Here is a 21,291-nt window from a genome sequence, read left to right as displayed (position 1 = left end):
GTCATAGTGTCATCCTAATTGTTACGAGTATACTACTATCTCTTTATCAACCAGTGTACAGTGCGGTAGTTCACGGCTGTGGCTACCTCTGTGTCGGCACACGGCAGGCAGTCCGTCCGACCAGAATTGTATTATTTATTATTATATACCTACCACCTAACCGTGGTTTTTTTTTTCATTCTTTATACCGTCATAGTGTCATCCTAATTGTTACGAGTATACTACTATCTCTTTATCAACCAGTGTACAGTGCGGTAGTTCACGGCTGTGGCTACCTCTGTGTCGGCACACGGCAGGCAGTCCGTCCGACCAGAATTGTATTATTTATTATTATATACCTACCACCTAACCGTGGTTTTTTTTTCATTCTTTATACCGTCATAGTGTCATCCTAATTGTTACGAGTATACTACTATCTCTTTATCAACCAGTGTACAGTGCGGTAGTTCACGGCTGTGGCTACCTCTGTGTCGGCACACGGCAGGCAGTCCGTCCGACCAGAATTGTATTATTTATTATTATATACCTACCACCTAACCGTGGTTTTTTTTTCATTCTTTATACCGTCATAGTGTCATCCTAATTGTTACGAGTATACTACTATCTCTTTATCAACCAGTGTACAGTGCGGTAGTTCACGGCTGTGGCTACCTCTGTGTCGGCACACGGCAGGCAGTCCGTCCGACCAGAATTGTATTATTTATTATTATATACCTACCACCTAACCGTGGTTTTTTTTTTCATTCTTTATACCGTCATAGTGTCATCCTAATTGTTACGAGTATACTACTATCTCTTTATCAACCAGTGTACAGTGCGGTAGTTCACGGCTGTGGCTACCTCTGTGTCGGCACACGGCAGGCAGTCCGTCCGACCAGAATTGTATTATTTATTATTATATACCTACCACCTAACCGTGGTTTTTTTTTTCATTCTTTATACCGTCATAGTGTCATCCTAATTGTTACGAGTATACTACTATCTCTTTATCAACCAGTGTACAGTGCGGTAGTTCACGGCTGTGGCTACCTCTGTGTCGGCACACGGCAGGCAGTCCGTCCGACCAGAATTGTATTATTTATTATTATATACCTACCACCTAACCGTGGTTTTTTTTTCATTCTTTATACCGTCATAGTGTCATCCTAATTGTTACGAGTATACTACTATCTCTTTATCAACCAGTGTACAGTGCGGTAGTTCACGGCTGTGGCTACCTCTGTGTCGGCAGTCGGCAGGCAGTCCGTCCATCCATAATTGTATTATTATTATAATATATACCACCTAACCGTGGTTTTTTTTCCATTCTTTATACCGTCGTCATAGTGTCATACTAGTTGTTACGAGTATACTACTATCTCTTTATCAACCAGTGTACAGTGCGGTAGTTCACGGCTGTGGCTACCTCTGTGTCGGCAGTCGGCAGGCAGTCCGTCCATCCATAATTGTATTATTATTATAATATATACCACCTAACCGTGGTTTTTTTATACCACCTAACCGTGGCAGTCCGTCCATAATTGTATACTAGTATCCAATCCATCCATCTCCATTGTTTACCTGAGGTGCCTTTTAGTTCTGCCTATAAAATATGGAGAACAAAAAAGTTGAGGTTCCAAAATTAGGGAAAGATCAAGATCCACTTCCACCTCGTGCTGAAGCTGCTGCCACTAGTCATGGCCGAGACGATGAAATGCCAGCAACGTCGTCTGCCAAGGCCGATGCCCAATGTCATAGTACAGAGCATGTCAAATCCAAAACACCAAATATCAGAAAAAAAAGGACTCCAAAACCTAAAATAAAATTGTCGGAGGAGAAGCGTAAACTTGCCAATATGCCATTTACCACACGGAGTGGCAAGGAACGGCTGAGGCCCTGGCCTATGTTCATGGCTAGTGGTTCAGCTTCACATGAGGATGGAAGCACTCAGCCTCTCACTAGAAAACTGAAAAGACTCAAGCTGGCAAAAGCACCGCAAAGAACTGTGCGTTCTTTGAAATCCCAAATCCACAAGGAGAGTCCAATTGTGTCGTTTGCGATGCCTGACCTTCCCAACACTGGACGTGAAGAGCATGCGCCTTCCACTATTTGCATGCCCCCTGCAAGTGCTGGAAGGAGCACCCGCAGTCCAGTTCCTGATAGTCAGATTGAAGATGTCAGTGTTGAAGTACACCAGGATGAGGAGGATATGGGTGTTGCTGGCGCTGGGGAGGAAATTGACCAGGAGGATTCTGATGGTGAGGTGGTTTGTTTAAGTCAGGCACCCGGGGAGACACCTGTTGTCCGTGGGAGGAATATGGCCGTTGACATGCCAGGTGAAAATACCAAAAAAATCAGCTCTTCGGTGTGGAGGTATTTCACCAGAAATGCGGACAACAGGTGTCAAGCCGTGTGTTCCCTTTGTCAAGCTGTAATAAGTAGGGGTAAGGACGTTAACCACCTCGGAACATCCTCCCTTATACGTCACCTGCAGCGTATTCATAATAAGTCAGTGACAAGTTCAAAAACTTTGGGTGACAGCGGAAGCAGTCCACTGACCAGTAAATCCCTTCCTCTTGTAACCAAGCTCACGCAAACCACCCCACCAACTCCCTCAGTGTCAATTTCCTCCTTCCCCAGGAATGCCAATAGTCCTGCAGGCCATGTCACTGGCAAGTCTGACGAGTCCTCTCCTGCCTGGGATTCCTCCGATGCATCCTTGCGTGTAACGCCTACTGCTGCTGGCGCTGCTGTTGTTGCCGCTGGGAGTCGATGGTCATCCCAGAGGGGAAGTCGTAAGCCCACTTGTACTACTTCCAGTAAGCAATTGACTGTTCAACAGTCCTTTGCGAGGAAGATGAAATATCACAGCAGTCATCCTACTGCAAAGCGGATAACTGAGTCCTTGACAACTATGTTGGTGTTAGACGTGCGTCCGGTATCCGCCGTTAGTTCACAGGGAACTAGACAATTTATTGAGGCAGTGTGCCCCCGTTACCAAATACCATCTAGGTTCCACTTCTCTAGGCAGGCGATACCGAGAATGTACACGGACGTCAGAAAAAGACTCACCAGTGTCCTAAAAAATGCAGTTGTACCCAATGTCCACTTAACCACGGACATGTGGACAAGTGGAGCAGGGCAGGGTCAGGACTATATGACTGTGACAGCCCACTGGGTAGATGTATGGACTCCCGCCGCAAGAACAGCAGCGGCGGCACCAGTAGCAGCATCTCGCAAACGCCAACTCTTTCCTAGGCAGGCTACGCTTTGTATCACCGCTTTCCAGAATACGCACACAGCTGAAAACCTCTTACGGCAACTGAGGAAGATCATCGCGGAATGGCTTACCCCAATTGGACTCTCCTGTGGATTTGTGGCATCGGACAACGCCAGCAATATTGTGTGTGCATTAAATATGGGCAAATTCCAGCACGTCCCATGTTTTGCACATACCTTGAATTTGGTGGTGCAGAATTTTTTAAAAAACGACAGGGGCGTGCAAGAGATGCTGTCGGTGGCCAGAAAAATTGCGGGACACTTTCGGCGTACAGGCACCACGTACAGAAGACTGGAGCACCACCAAAAACTACTGAACCTGCCCTGCCATCATCTGAAGCAAGAAGTGGTAACGAGGTGGAATTCAACCCTCTATATGCTTCAGAGGTTGGAGGAGCAGCAAAAGGCCATTCAAGCCTATACAATTGAGCACGATATAGGAGATGGAATGCACCTGTCTCAAGTGCAGTGGAGAATGATTTCAACGTTGTGCAAGGTTCTGATGCCCTTTGAACTTGCCACACGTGAAGTCAGTTCAGACACTGCCAGCCTGAGTCAGGTCATTCCCCTCATCAGGCTTTTGCAGAAGAAGCTGGAGGCATTGAAGAAGGAGCTAACACGGAGCGATTCCGCTAGGCATGTGGGACTTGTGGATGCAGCCCTTAATTCGCTTAACAAGGATTCACGGGTGGTCAATCTGTTGAAATCAGAGCACTACATTTTGGCCACCGTGCTCGATCCTAGATTTAAAGCCTACCTTGGATCTCTCTTTCCGGCAGACACAGGTCTGCTGGGGTTGAAAGACCTGCTGGTGACAAAATTGTCAAGTCAAGCGGAACGCGACCTGTCAACATCTCCTCCTTCACATTCTCCCGCAACTGGGGGTGCGAGGAAAAGGCTCAGAATTCCGAGCCCACCCGCTGGCGGTGATGCAGGGCAGTCTGGAGCGACTGCTGATGCTGACATCTGGTCCGGACTGAAGGACCTGACAACGATTACGGACATGTCGTCTACTGTCACTGCATATGATTCTCTCAACATTGATAGAATGGTGGAGGATTATATGAGTGACCGCATCCAAGTAGGCACGTCACACAGTCCGTACTTATACTGGCAGGAAAAAGAGGCAATTTGGAGGCCCTTGCACAAACTGGCTTTATTCTACCTAAGTTGCCCTCCCACAAGTGTGTACTCCGAAAGAGTGTTTAGTGCCGCCGCTCACCTTGTCAGCAATCGGCGTACGAGGTTACATCCAGAAAATGTGGAGAAGATGATGTTCATTAAAATGAATTATAATCAATTCCTCCGCGGAGACATTGACCAGCAGCAATTGCCTCCACAAAGTACACAGGGAGCTGAGATGGTGGATTCCAGTGGGGACGAATTGATAATCTGTGAGGAGGGGGATGTACACGGTGATATATCGGAGGGTGAAGATGAGGTGGACATCTTGCCTCTGTAGAGCCAGTTTGTGCAAGGAGAGATTAATTGCTTCTTTTTTGGGGGGGGTCCAAACCAACCCGTCATATCAGTCACAGTCGTGTGGCAGACCCTGTCACTGAAATGATGGGTTGGTTAAAGTGTGCATGTCCTGTTTTGTTTATACAACATAAGGGTGGGTGGGAGGGCCCAAGGATAATTCCATCTTGCACCTCTTTTTTCTTTTCTTTTTCTTTGCATCATGTGCTGATTGGGGAGGGTTTTTTGGAAGGGACATCCTGCGTGACACTGCAGTGCCACTCCTAGATGGGCCCGGTGTTTGTGTCGGCCACTAGGGTCGCTAATCTTACTCACACAGTCAGCTACCTCATTGCGCCTCTTTTTTTCTTTGCGTCATGTGCTGTTTGGGGAGGGTTTTTTGGAAGGGACATCCTGCGTGACACTGCAGTGCCACTCCTAGATGGGCCCGGTGTTTGTGTCGGCCACTAGGGTCGCTAATCTTACTCACACAGTCAGCTACCTCATTGCGCCTCTTTTTTTCTTTGCGTCATGTGCTGTTTGGGGAGGGTTTTTTGGAAGGGACATCCTGCGTGACACTGCAGTGCCACTCCTAGATGTGCCCGGTGTTTGTGTCGGCCACTAGGGTCGCTAATCTTACTCACACAGTCAGCTACCTCATTGCGCCTCTTTTTTTCTTTGCGTCATGTGCTGTTTGGGGAGGGTTTTTTGGAAGGGCCATCCTGCGTGACACTGCAGTGCCACTCCTAGATGGGCCCGGTGTTTGTGTCGGCCACTAGGGTCGCTTATCTTACTCACACAGCGACCTCGGTGCAAATTTTAGGACTAAAAATAATATTGTGAGGTGTGATGTGTTCAGAATAGGCTGAAAATGAGTGTAAATTATGTTTTTTGAGGTTAATAATACTTTGGGATCAAAATTACCCCCAAATTCTATGATTTAAGCTGTTTTTTAGGGTTTTTTGAAAAAAACACCCGAATCCAAAACACACCCGAATCCGACAAAAAAAATTCGGTGAGGTTTTGCCAAAACGCGGTCGAACCCAAAACACGGCCGCGGAACCGAACCCAAAACCAAAACACAAAACCCGAAAAATTTCCGGCGCTCATCTCTAGTGTAATCCTGCCGCTGTACAAATCATTTGTACGTCCGCACCTGGAATATTGTGTTCAATTTTGGGAGCCACATTATAAAAAAAGATATCTGTGAACCCGAAAGGATTTAAAGGCGTGCTACTAAATTGATTAAAGGGCTAGAGGAACAGGAGTATGAGGAAAGGCTCACTAGGTTGAAACTGTATACACTAGAAAAGAGGCGTCTAAGAGGAGACATTATCAATATCTTCAAATATATAAAGGGAAATTACAAAGAGTTATCAGAGGAATTGTTTATTAAAAATAATATTTTACTCACCGGTAAATCTATTTCTCGTAGTCCGTAGTGGATGCTGGGACTCCGTAAGGACCATGGGGAATAGCGGCTCCGCAGGAGACTGGGCACAACTAAAAGAAAGCTTTTGGTCTAACTGGTGTGCACTAGCTCCTCCTTCTATGACCCTCCTCAAGACCTCAGTTAGGATACTGTGCCTGGAAGAGCTGACACAATAAGGAAGGATTTTGAATCCCGGGTAAGACTCATACCAGCCACACCAATCACACCGTATAACTCGTGATACAATACCCAGTTAACAGTATGAACAATAACTGAGCCTCTCAACAGATGGCTCAACAATAACCCTTTAGTTAAACAATAACAATATACAAGTATTGCAGACAATCCGCACTTGGGATGGGCGCCCAGCATCCACTACGGACTACGAGAAATAGATTTACCGGTGAGTAAAATCTTATTTTCTCTGACGTCCTAAGTGGATGCTGGGACTCCGTAAGGACCATGGGGATTATACCAAAGCTCCCAAACGGGCGGAAGAGTGCGGATGACTCTGCAGCACCGAATGGGCAAACTCTAGGTCCTCCTCAGCCAGGGTGTCAAACTTGTAGAATTTAGCAAATGTGTTTGACCCCGACCAAGTAGCTGCTCGGCAAAGTTGTAGAGCTGAGACCCCTCGGGCAGCCGCCCAAGAAGAGCCCACCTTCCTCGTGGAATGGGCTTTCACTGATTTAGGATGCGGCAGTCCAACCGCAGAATGTGCAAGCTGAATCATACTACAGATCCAGCGAGCAATAGTCTGCTTCGAAGCAGGTGCACCCAGCTTGTTGGGAGCATACAGGATAAATAGCGAGTCAGTCTTTCTGACTCCAGCTGTCCTGGAAACATAAATTTTCAGGGCCCTGACTACGTTCAACAACTTGGAAGCCTCCAAGTCTTTAGTAGCCGCAGGCACCACGATAGGTTGGTTCAAATGAAAAGCTGATACCACCTTAGGGAGAAACTGGGAACGAGTCCTCAATTCTGCCCTATCCATATGGAAAATCAGATAAGGGCTTTTACATGACAAAGCCGCCAATTCTGATACACGCCTGGCCGAAGCCAAGGCCAACAACATGACCACTTTCCACGTGAGATATTTCAATTCCACGGTTTTAAGTGGCTCAAACCAATTAGAGATGAGCGCCGGAAATTTTTCGGGTTTTGTGTTTTGGTTTTGGGTTCGGTTCCGCGGCCGTGTTTTGGGTTCGACCGCGTTTTGGCAAAACCTCACCGAATTTTTTTTGTCGGATTCGGGTGTGTTTTGGATTCGGGTGTTTTTTTCAAAAAACACTAAAAAACAGCTTAAATCATAGAATTTGGGGGTCATTTTGATCCCAAAGTATTATTAACCTCAAAAACCATAATTTACACTCATTTTCAGTCTATTCTGAATACCTCACACCTCACAATATTATTTTTAGTCCTAAAATTTGCACCTAGGTCACTGGATGACTAAGCTAAGCGACCCTAGTGGCCGACACAAACACCGGGCCCATCTAGGAGTGTCACTGCAGTGTCACGCAGGATGTCCCTTCCAAAAAACCCTCCCCAAACAGCACATGACGCAAAGAAAAAAAGAGGCGCAATGAGGTAGCTGTGTGAGTAAGATAAGCGACCCTAGTGGCCGACACAAACACCGGGCCCATCTAGGAGTGTCACTGCAGTGTCACGCAGGATGTCCCTTCCAAAAAACCCTCCCCAAACAGCACATGACGCAAAGAAAAAAAGAGGCGCAATGAGGTAGCTGTGTGAGTAAGATAAGCGACCCTAGTGGCCGACACAAACACCGGGCCCATCTAGGAGTGTCACTGCAGTGTCACGCAGGATGTCCCTTCCAAAAAACCCTCCCCAAACAGCACATGACGCAAAGAAAAAAAGAGGCGCAATGAGGTAGCTGTGTGAGTAAGATAAGCGACCCTAGTGGCCGACACAAACACCGGGCCCATCTAGGAGTGGCACTGCAGTGTCACGCAGGATGTCCCTTCCAAAAAACCCTCCCCAAACAGCACATGACGCAAAGAAAAAAAGAGGCGCAATGAGGTAGCTGTGTGAGTAAGATAAGCGACCCTAGTGGCCGACACAAACACCGGGCCCATCTAGGAGTGTCACTGCAGTGTCACGCAGGATGTCCCTTCCAAAAAACCCTCCCCAAACAGCACATGACGCAAAGAAAAAAAGAGGCGCAATGAGGTAGCTGTGTGAGTAAGATAAGCGACCCTAGTGGCCGACACAAACACCGGGCCCATCTAGGAGTGGCACTGCAGTGTCACGCAGGATGTCCCTTCGAAAAAACCCTCCCCAAACAGCACATGACGCAAAGAAAAAAAGAGGCGCAATGAGGTAGCTGTGTGAGTAAGATAAGCGACCCTAGTGGCCGACACAAACACCGGGCCCATCTAGGAGTGTCACTGCAGTGTCACGCAGGATGTCCCTTCCAAAAAACCCTCCCCAAACAGCACATGACGCAAAGAAAAAAAGAGGCGCAATGAGGTAGCTGTGTGAGTAAGATAAGCGACCCTAGTGGCCGACACAAACACCGGGCCCATCTAGGAGTGGCACTGCAGTGTCACGCAGGATGTCCCTTCCAAAAAACCCTCCCCAAACAGCACATGACGCAAAGAAAAATTAAAGAAAAAAGAGGTGCAAGATGGAATTGTCCTTGGGCCCTCCCACCCACCCTTATGTTGTATAAACAGGACATGCACACTTTAACCAACCCATCATTTCAGTGACAGGGTCTGCCACACGACTGTGACTGAAATGACGGGTTGGTTTGGACCCCCACCAAAAAAGAAGCAATTTATCTCTCCTTGCACAAACTGGCTCTACAGAGGCAAGATGTCCACCTCATCATCATCCTCCGATATATCACCGTGTACATCCCCCTCCTCACAGATTATCAATTCGTCCCCACTGGAATCCACCATCTCAGCTCCCTGTGTACTTTGTGGAGGCAATTGCTGCTGGTCAATGTCTCCACGGAGGAATTGATTATAATTCATTTTAATGAACATCATCTTCTCCACATTTTCTGGATGTAACCTCGTACGCCGATTGCTGACAAGGTGAGCGGCGGCACTAAACACTCTTTCGGAGTACACACTTGTGGGAGGGCAACTTAGGTAGAATAAAGCCAGTTTGTGCAAGGGCCTCCAAATTGCCTCTTTTTCCTGCCAGTATAAGTACGGACTGTGTGACGTGCCTACTTGGATGCGGTCACTCATATAATCCTCCACCATTCTTTCAATGGTGAGAGAATCATATGCAGTGACAGTAGACGACATGTCCGTAATCGTTGTCAGGTCCTTCAGTCCGGACCAGATGTCAGCATCAGCAGTCGCTCCAGACTGCCCTGCATCACCGCCAGCGGGTGGGCTCGGAATTCTGAGCCTTTTCCTCGCACCCCCAGTTGTGGGAGAATGTGAAGGAGGAGATGTTGACAGGTCGCGTTCCGCTTGACTTGACAATTTTCTCACCAGCAGGTCTTTCAACCCCAGCAGACTTGTGTCTGCCGGAAAGAGAGATCCAAGGTAGGCTTTAAATCTAGGATCGAGCACGGTGGCCAAAATGTAGTGCTCTGATTTCAACAGATTGACCACCCGTGAATCCTTGTTAAGCGAATTAAGGGCTCCATCCACAAGTCCCACATGCCTAGCGGAATCGCTCCGTGTTAGCTCCTCCTTCAATGTCTCCAGCTTCTTCTGCAAAAGCCTGATGAGGGGAATGACCTGACTCAGGCTGGCAGTGTCTGAACTGACTTCACGTGTGGCAAGTTCAAAGGGCATCAGAACCTTGCACAACGTTGAAATCATTCTCCACTGCGCTTGAGACAGGTGCATTCCACCTCCTATATCGTGCTCAATTGTATAGGCTTGAAAGGCCTTTTGCTGCTCCTCCAAACTCTGAAGCATATAGAGGGTTGAATTCCACCTCGTTACCACTTCTTGCTTCAGATGATGGCAGGGCAGGTTCAGTAGTTTTTGGTGGTGCTCCAGTCTTCTGTACGTGGTGCCTGTACGCCGAAAGTGTCCCGCAATTCTTCTGGCCACCGACAGCATCTCTTGCACGCCCCTGTCGTTTTTAAAAAAATTCTGCACCACCAAATTCAAGGTATGTGCAAAACATGGGACGTGCTGGAATTTGCCCATATTTAATGCACACACAATATTGCTGGCGTTGTCCGATGCCACAAATCCACAGGAGAGTCCAATTGATGTAAGCCATTCCGCGATGATCTTCCTCAGTTGCCGTAAGAGGTTTTCAGCTGTGTGCGTATTCTGGAAAGCGGTGATACAAAGCGTAGCCTGCCTAGGAAAGAGTTGGCGTTTACGAGATGCTGCTACTGGTACCGCCGCTGCTGTTCTTGCAGCGGGAGTCCATACATCTACCCAGTGGGCTGTCACAGTCATATAGTCCTGACCCTGCCCTGCTCCACTTGTCCACATGTCCGTGGTTAAGTGGACATTGGGTACAACTGCATTTCTTAGGACACTGGTGAGTCTTTTTCTGACGTCCGTGTACATTCTCGGTATCGCCTGCCTAGAGAAGTGGAACCTAGATGGTATTTGGTAACGGGGGCACACTGCCTCAATAAATTGTCTAGTTCCCTGTGAACTAACGGCGGATACCGGACGCACGTCTAACACCAACATAGTTGTCAAGGCCTCAGTTATCCGCTTTGCAGCAGGATGACTGCTGTGATATTTCATCTTCCTCGCAAAGGACTGTTGGACAGTCAATTGCTTACTGGAAGTAGTACAAGTGGGCTTACGACTTCCCCTCTGGGATGACCATCGACTCCCAGCAGCAACAACAGCAGTGCCAGCAGCAGTAGGCGTTACACGCAAGGATGCATCGGAGGAATCCCAGGCAGGAGAGGACTCGTCAGAATTGCCAGTGACATGGCCTGCAGGACTATTGGCATTCCTGGGGAAGGAGGAAATTGACACTGAGGGAGTTGGTGGGGTGGTTTGCGTGAGCTTGGTTACAAGAGGAAGGGATTTACTGGTCAGTGGACTGCTTCCGCTGTCGCCCAAAGTTTTTGAACTTGTCACTGACTTATTATGAATGCGCTGCAGGTGACGTATAAGGGAGGATGTTCCGAGGTGGTTAACGTCCTTACCCCTACTTATTACAGCTTGACAAAGGCAACACACGGCTTGACACCTGTTGTCCGCTTTTCTGTTGAAATACCTCCACACTGAAGAGCTGATTTTTTTGGTATTTTCACCAGGCATGTCAACGGCCATATTCCTCCCATGGACAACAGGTGTCTCCCCGGGTGCCTGACTTAAACAAACCACCTCACCATCAGAATCCTCCTGGTCAATTTCCTCCCCAGCGCCAGCAACACCCATATCCTCCTCATCCTGGTGTACTTCAACACTGACATCTTCAATCTGACTATCAGGAACTGGACTGCGGGTGCTCCTTCCAGCACTTGCAGGGGGCGTGCAAATGGTGGAAGGCGCATGCTCTTCACGTCCAGTGTTGGGAAGGTCAGGCATCGCAACCGACACAATTGGACTCTCCTTGTGGATTTGGGATTTCGAAGAACGCACAGTTCTTTCGGTGCTTTTGCCAGCTTGAGTCTTTTCAGTTTTTCTAGCGAGAGGCTGAGTGCTTCCATCCTCATGTAAAGCTGAACCACTAGCCATGAACATAGGCCAGGGCCTCAGCCGTTCCTTGCCACTCTGTGTGGTAAATGGCATATTGGCAAGTTTACGCTTCTCCTCCGACAATTTTATTTTAGGTTTTGGAGTCCTTTTTTTACTGATATTTGGTGTTTTGGATTTGACATGCTCTGTACTATGACATTGGGCATCGGCCTTGGCAGACGACGTTGCTGGCATTTCATCGTCTCGGCCATGACTAGTGGCAGCAGCTTCAGCACGAGGTGGAAGTGGATCTTGATCTTTCCCTAATTTTGGAACCTCAACATTTTTGTTCTCCATATTTTAATAGGCACAACTAAAAGGCACCTCAGGTAAACAATGGAGATGGATGGATACTAGTATACTTATGGATGGACTGCCGAGTGCCGACACAGAGGTAGCTACAGCCGTGGACTAACGTACTGTGTCTGCTGCTAATATAGACTGGATGATTGATAATGAGATGAAATCAATATATATATGTATGTATATATAATATCACTAGTACTGCAGCCGGACAGGTAGATAATATATTTATTAGGTAATGATGACTGATGACGGACCTGCTGGACACTGTCAGCTCAGCAGCACCGCAGACTGCTACAGTAAGCTACTATACTCTATAGTAGTATGTACAAAGAAGAAAGAAAAAAAAAAAAACCACGGGTAGGTGGTATACAATTATGGATGGACTGCCGAGTGCCGACACAGAGGTAGCTACAGCCGTGGACTAACGTACTGTGTCTGCTGCTAATATAGACTGGATGATTGATAATGAGATGAAATCAATATATATATGTATGTATATATAATATCACTAGTACTGCAGCCGGACAGGTAGATAATATATTTATTAGGTAATGATGACTGATGACGGACCTGCTGGACACTGTCAGCTCAGCAGCACCGCAGACTGCTACAGTAAGCTACTATACTCTATAGTAGTATGTACAAAGAAGAAAAAAAAAAAAAAAAACCACGGGTAGGTGGTATACAATTATGGATGGACTGCCGAGTGCAGACACAGAGGTAGCTACAGCCGTGGACTAACGTACTGTGTCTGCTGCTAATATAGACTGGATGATTGATAATGAGATGAAATCAATATATATATGTATGTATATATAATATCACTAGTACTGCAGCCGGACAGGTAGATAATATATTTATTAGGTAATGATGACTGATGACGGACCTGCTGGACACTGTCAGCTCAGCAGCACCGCAGACTGCTACAGTAAGCTACTATACTCTATAGTAGTATGTACAAAGAAGAAAGAAAAAAAAACCCCACGGGTAGGTGGTATACAATTATGGATGGACTGCCGAGTGCCGACACAGAGGTAGCTACAGTCGTGGACTAACATACTGTGTCTGCTGCTAATATAGACTGGATGATTGATAATGAGATGAAATCAATATATATATGTATGTATATATAATATCACTAGTACTGCAGCCGGACAGGTAGATAATATATTTATTAGGTAATGATGACTGATGACGGACCTGCTGGACACTGTCAGCTCAGCAGCACCGCAGACTGCTACAGTAAGCTACTATACTCTATAGTAGTATGTACAAAGAAGAAAGAAAAAAAAAACCCACGGGTAGGTGGTATACAATTATGGATGGACTGCCGAGTGCCGACACAGAGGTAGCTACAGCCGTGGACTAACGTACTGTGTCTGCTGCTAATATAGACTGGATGATTGATAATGAGATGAAATCAATATATATATGTATGTATATATAATATCACTAGTACTGCAGCCGGACAGGTAGATAATATATTTATTAGGTAATGATGACTGATGACGGACCTGCTGGACACTGTCAGCTCAGCAGCACCGCAGACTGCTACAGTAAGCTACTATACTCTATAGTAGTATGTACAAAGAAGAAAGAAAAAAAAAACCCACGGGTAGGTGGTATACAATTATGGATGGACTGCCGAGTGCCGACACAGAGGTAGCTACAGCCGTGGACTAACGTACTGTGTCTGCTGCTAATATAGACTGGATGATTGATAATGAGATGAAATCAATATATATATGTATGTATATATAATATCACTAGTACTGCAGCCGGACAGGTAGATAATATATTTATTAGGTAATGATGACTGATGACGGACCTGCTGGACACTGTCAGCTCAGCAGCACCGCAGACTGCTACAGTAAGCTACTATACTCTATAGTAGTATGTACAAAGAAGAAAGAAAAAAAAACCCACGGGTAGGTGGTATACAATTATGGATGGACTGCCGAGTGCCGACACAGAGGTAGCTACAGCCGTGGACTAACGTACTGTGTCTGCTGCTAATATAGACTGGATGATTGATAATGAGATGAAATCAATATATATATGTATGTATATATAATATCACTAGTACTGCAGCCGGACAGGTAGATAATATATTTATTAGGTAATGATGACTGATGACGGACCTGCTGGACACTGTCAGCTCAGCAGCACCGCAGACTGCTACAGTAAGCTACTATACTATAGTAGTATGTACAAAGAAGAAAGGAAAAAAAAAAACACGGGTAGGTGGTATACAATTATGGATGGACTGCTGAGTGCCGACACAGAGGTAGCTACAGCCGTGGACTAACGTACTGTGTCTGCTGCTAATATAGACTGGATGATTGATAATGAGATGAAATCAATATATATATGTATGTATATATAATATCACTAGTACTGCAGCCGGACAGGTAGATAATATATTTATTAGGTAATGATGACTGATGACGGACCTGCTGGACACTGTCAGCTCAGCAGCACCGCAGACTGCTACAGTAAGCTACTATACTCTATAGTAGTATGTACAAAGAAGAAAGAAAAAAAAAAAACCACGGGTAGGTGGTATACAATTATGGATGGACTGCCGAGTGCAGACACAGAGGTAGCTACAGCCGTGGACTAACGTACTGTGTCTGCTGCTAATATAGAGTCTAGACTGGATGATAAATTATTGATAATGAGATGAAATCAATATAATATCACTAGTACTGCAGCCGGACAGGTACTATATATATTTATTATGTAATGACTGATGACGGACCTGCTGGACACTGTCAGGTCAGCACAGCACCGCAGACTGCTACAGTAAGCTACTATAGTAGTATGTATAAAGAAGAATGAAAAAAAAAAAAACAACGGGTAGGTGGTATACAATATTATATATATATATATATATATATATATATTATATACAATTATATATATATATATATATATATTAAACTGGTGGTGATTGATTATTAAACTGGTGGTCACTTCAGGACAGGTCACGTTGCAACTTGCAACTAGTACTCCGAGGCCTAAGCAGACAATCACAAAATATATTATTATACTGGTGGTCAGTGTGGTCACAACAATGGCAGTGTGGCACTGACTCTGGCAGCAAAAGTGTGCACTGTACGTTATATGTACTCCTGAGTCCTGCTCTCAGACTCTAACTGCTCCCCACTGTCAGTGTCTCCACCACAAGTCAGATAATACACTTACAGTCACACTATCTAATCTATAAATATCACTTCAGCAAGTAGTATAGTAGTATACAGTAGTACTCCTCCTAATAATGCTCCCCGAAAATACTGTGTCTCTCTCTTCTCTAAACGGAGAGGACGCCAGCCACGTCCTCTCCCTATGACTCTCAATGCACATGTGAAAATGGCGGCGACGCGCGGCTCCTTATATAGAATCCGAGTCTCGCGATAGAATCCGAGCCTCGCGAGAATCCGACAGCGTGATGATGACGTTCGGGCGCGCTCGGGAGAGCCGAGCAAGGCGGGAAGATCCGAGCCTGCTCGGACCCGTGTAAAAAACCTGAAGTTCGGGCGGGTTCGGATTCAGAGGAACCGAACCCGCTCATCTCTAAAACCAATGTGACTTTAGGAAATCCAACACCACGTTGAGATCCCAAGGTGCCACTGGAGGCACAAAAGGGGGCTGAATATGCAGCACTCCCTTAACAAAAGTCTGAACTTCAGGTAGTGAAGCCAGTTCTCTCTGGAAGAAAATCGATAGAGTCGAAATCTGGACCTTAATGGAACCCAATTTTAGGCCCATAGTCACCCCTGACTGTAGGAAGTGCAGAAAACGGCCCAGCTGAAATTCCTCCGTTGGGGCCTTCCTGGCCTCACACCACGCAACATATTTTCGCCAAATGCGGTGATAATGGTTTGCGGTCACTTCTTTCCTAGCTTTAATCAGCGTAGGAATGACTTCCTCCGGAATGCCCTTTTCCTTCAGGATCCGGTGTTCAACCGCCATGCCGTCAAACGCAGCCGCGGTAAGTCTTGGAACAGACAGGGCCCCTGCTGCAGCAGGTCCTGTCTGAGCGGCAGAGGCCATGGGTCCTCTGAGATCATTTCTTGAAGTTCTGGGTACCAAGCTCTTCTTGGCCAATCCGGAACAATGAGTATAGTTCTTACTCCTCTTCTCCTTATTATCCTCAGTACCTATGGTATGAGAGGAAGAGGAGGGAACACATAAACCGACCGGTACACCCACGGTGTCACTAGAGCATCCACAGCTATCGCCTGAGGGTCTCTTGACCTGGCGCATTATCTTTCTAGCTTTTTGTTTAGGCGGGACGCCATCATGTCCACCTGTGGTCTTTCCCAACGGTTTACAATCAGTTGGAAGACTTCTGGATGAAGTCCCCACTCTCCCGGGTGGAGGTCGTGCCTGCTGAGGAAGTCTGCTTCCCAGTTGTCCACTCCCGGAATGAACACTGCTGACAGTGCTAACACGTGATTTTCCGCCCATCGGATAATCCTTGTGGCTTCTGCCATCGCCGTCCTGCTTTTTGTGCCGCCCTGTCGGTTTACATGGGCGACTGCTGTGATGTTGTCTGACTGGATCAGTACCGGCTGGTTTTGAAGCAGGGGTTTTGCCTGACTTAGGGCATTGAAAATGGCCCTCAGTTCCAGAATATTTATGTGTAGGGAAGTCTCCTGACTTGACCATAGTCCTTGGAAGTTTCTTCCCTGTGTGACTGCCCCCCAGCCTCGAAGGCTGGCATCCGTGGTCACCAGGACCCAGTCCTGTATGCCGAATCTGCGGCCCTCTTGAAGATGAGCACTCTGCAGCCACCACAGCAGAGACACCCTGGTCCTTGGAGACAGGGTTATCAGCCGATGCATCTGAAGATGCGATCCGGACCACTTGTCCAACAGGTCCCACTGAAAGGTTCTTGCATGGAACCTGCCGAATGGAATTGCTTCGTAGGAAGCTACCATTTTTCCCAGGACTCGTGTGCAGTGATGCACCGACACCCGTTTTGGTTTTAGGAGGCCTCTGACTAGAGATGACAGCTCCTTGGCCTTCTCCTCCGGGAGAAACACTTTTTTCTGTTCTGTGTCCAGAACCATCCCCAGGAACAGTAGACGTGTCGTAGGGACCAGCTGTGACTTTGGAATATTTAGAATCCAGCCGTGCTGTTGTAGCACCTCCCGAGATAGTGCTACCCCGACCAACAACTGCTCCCTGGACCTCGCCTTTATCAGGAGATCGTCCAAGTACAGGATAATTAAAACTCCCTTTTTTCGAAGGAGTATCATCATTTCGGCCATTACCTTGGTAAATACCCTCGGAGCCGTGGATAGACCAAACGGCAACGTCTGGAATTGGTAATGACAATCCTGTACCACAAATCTGAGGTACTCCTGGTGAGGATGGTAAATGGGGACATGCAGGTAAGCATCCTTGATGTCCAGTGATTCCATGTAATCCCCCTCGTCCAGGCTTGCAATAACCGCCCTGAGCGATTCCCTCTTGAACTTGAATTTTTTTATATATGTGTTCAAGGATTTCAAATTTAAAATGGGTTTCACCGAACCGTCCGGTTTCGGTACCACAAACATTGTGGAATAGTAACCCCGTCCTTGTTGAAGTAGGGGCACCTTGACTATCACCTGCTGGGAATACAGCTTGTGAATTGCCTCTAGCACTGCCTCCCTGCCTGAGGGAGTTGTTGGCAAGGCAGATTTGAGGAAACGGCGGGGGGGAGACGTCTCGAATTCCAGCTTGTACCCCTGAGATACTACTTGAAGGATCCAGGGATCCACCCGTGAGCGAGCCCACTGATTGCTGAAGTTTTTGAGATGGGCCCCCACCGTACCTGGCTCCGCCTGTGGAGCCCCAGCGTCATGCGGTGGACTTGGAGGAAGCGGGGGAGGACTTTTGCTCCTGGGAACTGGCTGTATGCTGCAGATTTTTCCTTCTACCTCTGCCTCTGGGCAGAAAGGACGCGCCTTTAACCCGCTTGCCCTTATGGGGCCGAAAGGACTGTACCTGATAATACGGTGCTTTCTTTGGCTGTGAGGGAACATGGGGTAAAAATGCTGACTTCCCAGCTGTTGCTGTGGAAACGAGGTCCGAGAGACCATCCCCGAACAACTCCTCACCCTTATAAAGCAAAACTTCCATGTGCCTTTCAGAATCTGCATCACCTGTCCACTGCCGAGTCCATAACCCTCTCCTGGCAGAAATGGACATTGCACTTATTTTAGATGCCAGCCCGCAAATATCCCTCTGTGCATCTCTCATGTATAAGACTGCGTCTTTAATATGCTCTACTGTTAGCAATATAGTGTCCCTGTCTAGGGTATCAATATTTTCCGACAGGGAATCTGACCACGCAGCTGCAACACTGCACATCCATGCTGAAGCAATAGCTGGTCTCAGTATAATACCTGTGTGTGTATATACAGACTTCAGGATAGCCTCCTGCTTTCTATCAGCAGGCTCCTTTAGGGCGGCCGTATCCGGAGACGGTAGTGCCACCTTCTTTGACAAGCGTGTGAGCGCTTTATCCACCCTACCCTAGGGGATGTTTCCCAACGTGACCTATCCTCTGGCGGGAAAGGGTACGTCATTAGTAACCTTTTAGAAATTACCAGTTTCTTATCGGGGGAAGCCCACGCTTCTTCACACACTTCATTTAATTCCTCAGATGGAGGAAAAACTACTGGTAGTTTTTTCTCTCCAAACATAATACCCTTTTTTGTGGTACCTGGGGTAACATCAGAAATGTGCAACACATTTTTCATAGCCTCAATCATGTAACGTGTGGCCCTATTGGAAGTTACATTAGTCTCATCGTCGTCGACACTGGAGTCAGTATCCGTGTCGACATCTGTGTCTGCCATCTGAGGTAGCGGGCGTTTTAGAGCCCCTGATGGCTTTTGAGACGCCTGGGCAGGCACAGGCTGAGAAGCCGGCTGTCCCATATTTGGTATGTCGTCAAACCTTTTATGTAAGGAGTCGACACTGTCACGTAATTCCTTCCACATAACCATCCACTCAGGTGTCGGCCCCGCAGGGGGTGACATCACATTTATCGGCATCTGCTCTGCCTCCACATAAGCCTCCTCATCAAACATGTCGACACAGCCGTACCGACACACCGCACACACACAGGGAATGCTCTGACAGAGGACAGGACCACACAAAGCCCTTTGGGGAGACAGAGAGAGAGTATGCCAGCACACACCAGAGCGCTATATAACACAGGGATACACACTATAATTGAGTGATTTTCCCTTATAGCTGCTTATATATATATATCTGCGCCTAAATTTAGTGCCCCCCCTCTCTTTTTTACCCTTTGTAGCTTGAAACTGCAGGGGAGAGCCTGGGAGCGATCCTTCCAGCGGAGCTGTGAGGGAAAAATGGCGCCAGTGTGCTGAGGGAGATAGCCCCGCCCCTTTTTCGGCGGACTTTCTCCCGCTTTTTTATGGATTCTGGCAGGGGTATTTTTCACATATATAGCCTCTGGGACTATATATTGTGATTATTTGCCAGCCAAGGTATTTATATTGCTGCTCAGGGCGCCCCCCCCCAGCGCCCTGCACCCATCAGTGACCGGAGTGTGAGGTGTGCATGAGGAGCAATGGCGCACAGCTGCAGTGCTGTGCGCTACCTTGTTGAAGACCGAAGTCTCCTGCCGCCGATTTTCCGGACCATCTTCATGCTTCTGGCTCTGTAAGGGGGACGGCGGCGCGGCTCCGGGACCGGACGATCGAGGTCGGGCCCTGTGTTCGATCCCTCTGGAGCTAATGGTGTCCAGTAGCCTAAGAAGCCCAAGCTAGCTGCAAGCAGGTAGGTTCGCTTCTTCTCCCCTTAGTCCCTCGTAGCAGTGAGTCTGTTGCCAGCAGATCTCACTGAAAATAAAAAACCTAAAATATACTTTCTTTTCTAGGAGCTCAGGAGAGCCCCAAGTGTGCATCCAGCTCAGCCGGGCACAAGATTCTAACTGAGGTCTGGAGGAGGGTCATAGAGGGAGGAGCCAGTGCACACCAGTTAGACCAAAAGCTTTCTTTTAGTTGTGCCCAGTCTCCTGCGGAGCCGCTATTCCCCATGGTCCTTACGGAGTCCCAGCATCCACTTAAGACGTCAGAGAAAGAACTCTTTATAAGACGCGAGGTCACTCGCTGAGGCTAGAGGAGAGAAAATTCCATACTCAACGTAGGAAAGGGTTCTTCACTGTTAGGGCAATAAGGATCTGGAATTCCCTGCCAGTGAAGGTGGTAGGCATACATACATACATACATACATACATACACTCACTCACTCACATATATACATATAGCCAGACACCTGTATACATACATACATATATAGAGTCACACATATATACACACAGTGACACACAAGCACACATACAGATGTGTATGTGACCCGGCAAATTCCTGGGTCACATGTCTGAAAGCGGCATAACCCTCCCCACGTCCTACAAGTAATACCGCACCGAACTTCAAATTGCTGCAATTCATTTATATGTGTGTATATACTGTATATACACACACATTACATAAAATACACACACACACACATATATATATATACATATATATATATATATATATAGAGGAGGTATCCTTCCCCACCTGTGGCTCAGGTGTTTGCAGCGAAGGAAATAAGGCGGCACTCCATGGACTTATGCAAAAAGGTTATTTGTATTTAAAACAAAGTGACATCAAAATAGCATCGTGTCAATCAAAGCAAAACAAAAACAAAAAACAGGTATCTTACGACGTTTCAAGGCATGGCAGCCTTTTCATCAGGTAAGTAAGTAACCCTAGTGCTGTGAGGAAGAAAAAGAACCAAACCAACGAAAGAAACACTCACCTGTTAAGTAGCGTGGAGTACAGGAGAGAGGTGTTCCCGGCGTCTGTGTCTGGGACTTCCGGGAGGGTCACGTGAGCGGCTCCCCTGTGACGTGTTGCGTTGCTAAGCAACGTACACAAACTGTGGCAGGCGCCGGGAAAGCCTGTCTGTGATAGAAACAAACACAGTGAATAGAGGCATGTGTTTACATGCCATGCCCAGCAGAGGTAGTGCTATAGAGTGAAGCGTGGCAAATGTGAAAAGAATTAAAAAAAGAGATTAAAAAGTTATTAACAGCAGCTGCACTGAAACAATAGTGTGCAATCGTGGATGACTTGGTGTTAACATAAAGAAGGCATATTG

General features: G+C 47.0%; 1 long non-coding RNA gene across 1 annotated transcript in view; it reads right to left on the bottom strand.

Annotated features, from left to right (window-relative positions):
- LOC134935203 (uncharacterized) overlaps positions 1-21,033 on the bottom strand; it is an 80,808-nt gene extending 59,775 nt beyond the window's left edge. The window contains exon 1 of the long non-coding RNA XR_010179982.1: positions 20,950-21,033. This is a non-coding gene — a long non-coding RNA (uncharacterized LOC134935203). The remainder of the gene's footprint in view (positions 1-20,949) is intronic.
- Positions 21,034-21,291: the final 258 nt, after the last annotated feature.

The sequence above is a fragment of the Pseudophryne corroboree genome, chromosome 6 (assembly GCF_028390025.1).
Source record: "Pseudophryne corroboree isolate aPseCor3 chromosome 6, aPseCor3.hap2, whole genome shotgun sequence".
Classification (NCBI taxonomy): Eukaryota; Metazoa; Chordata; class Amphibia; order Anura; family Myobatrachidae; genus Pseudophryne; species Pseudophryne corroboree.
This window is presented reverse-complemented; position numbering and strand designations above follow the sequence as displayed.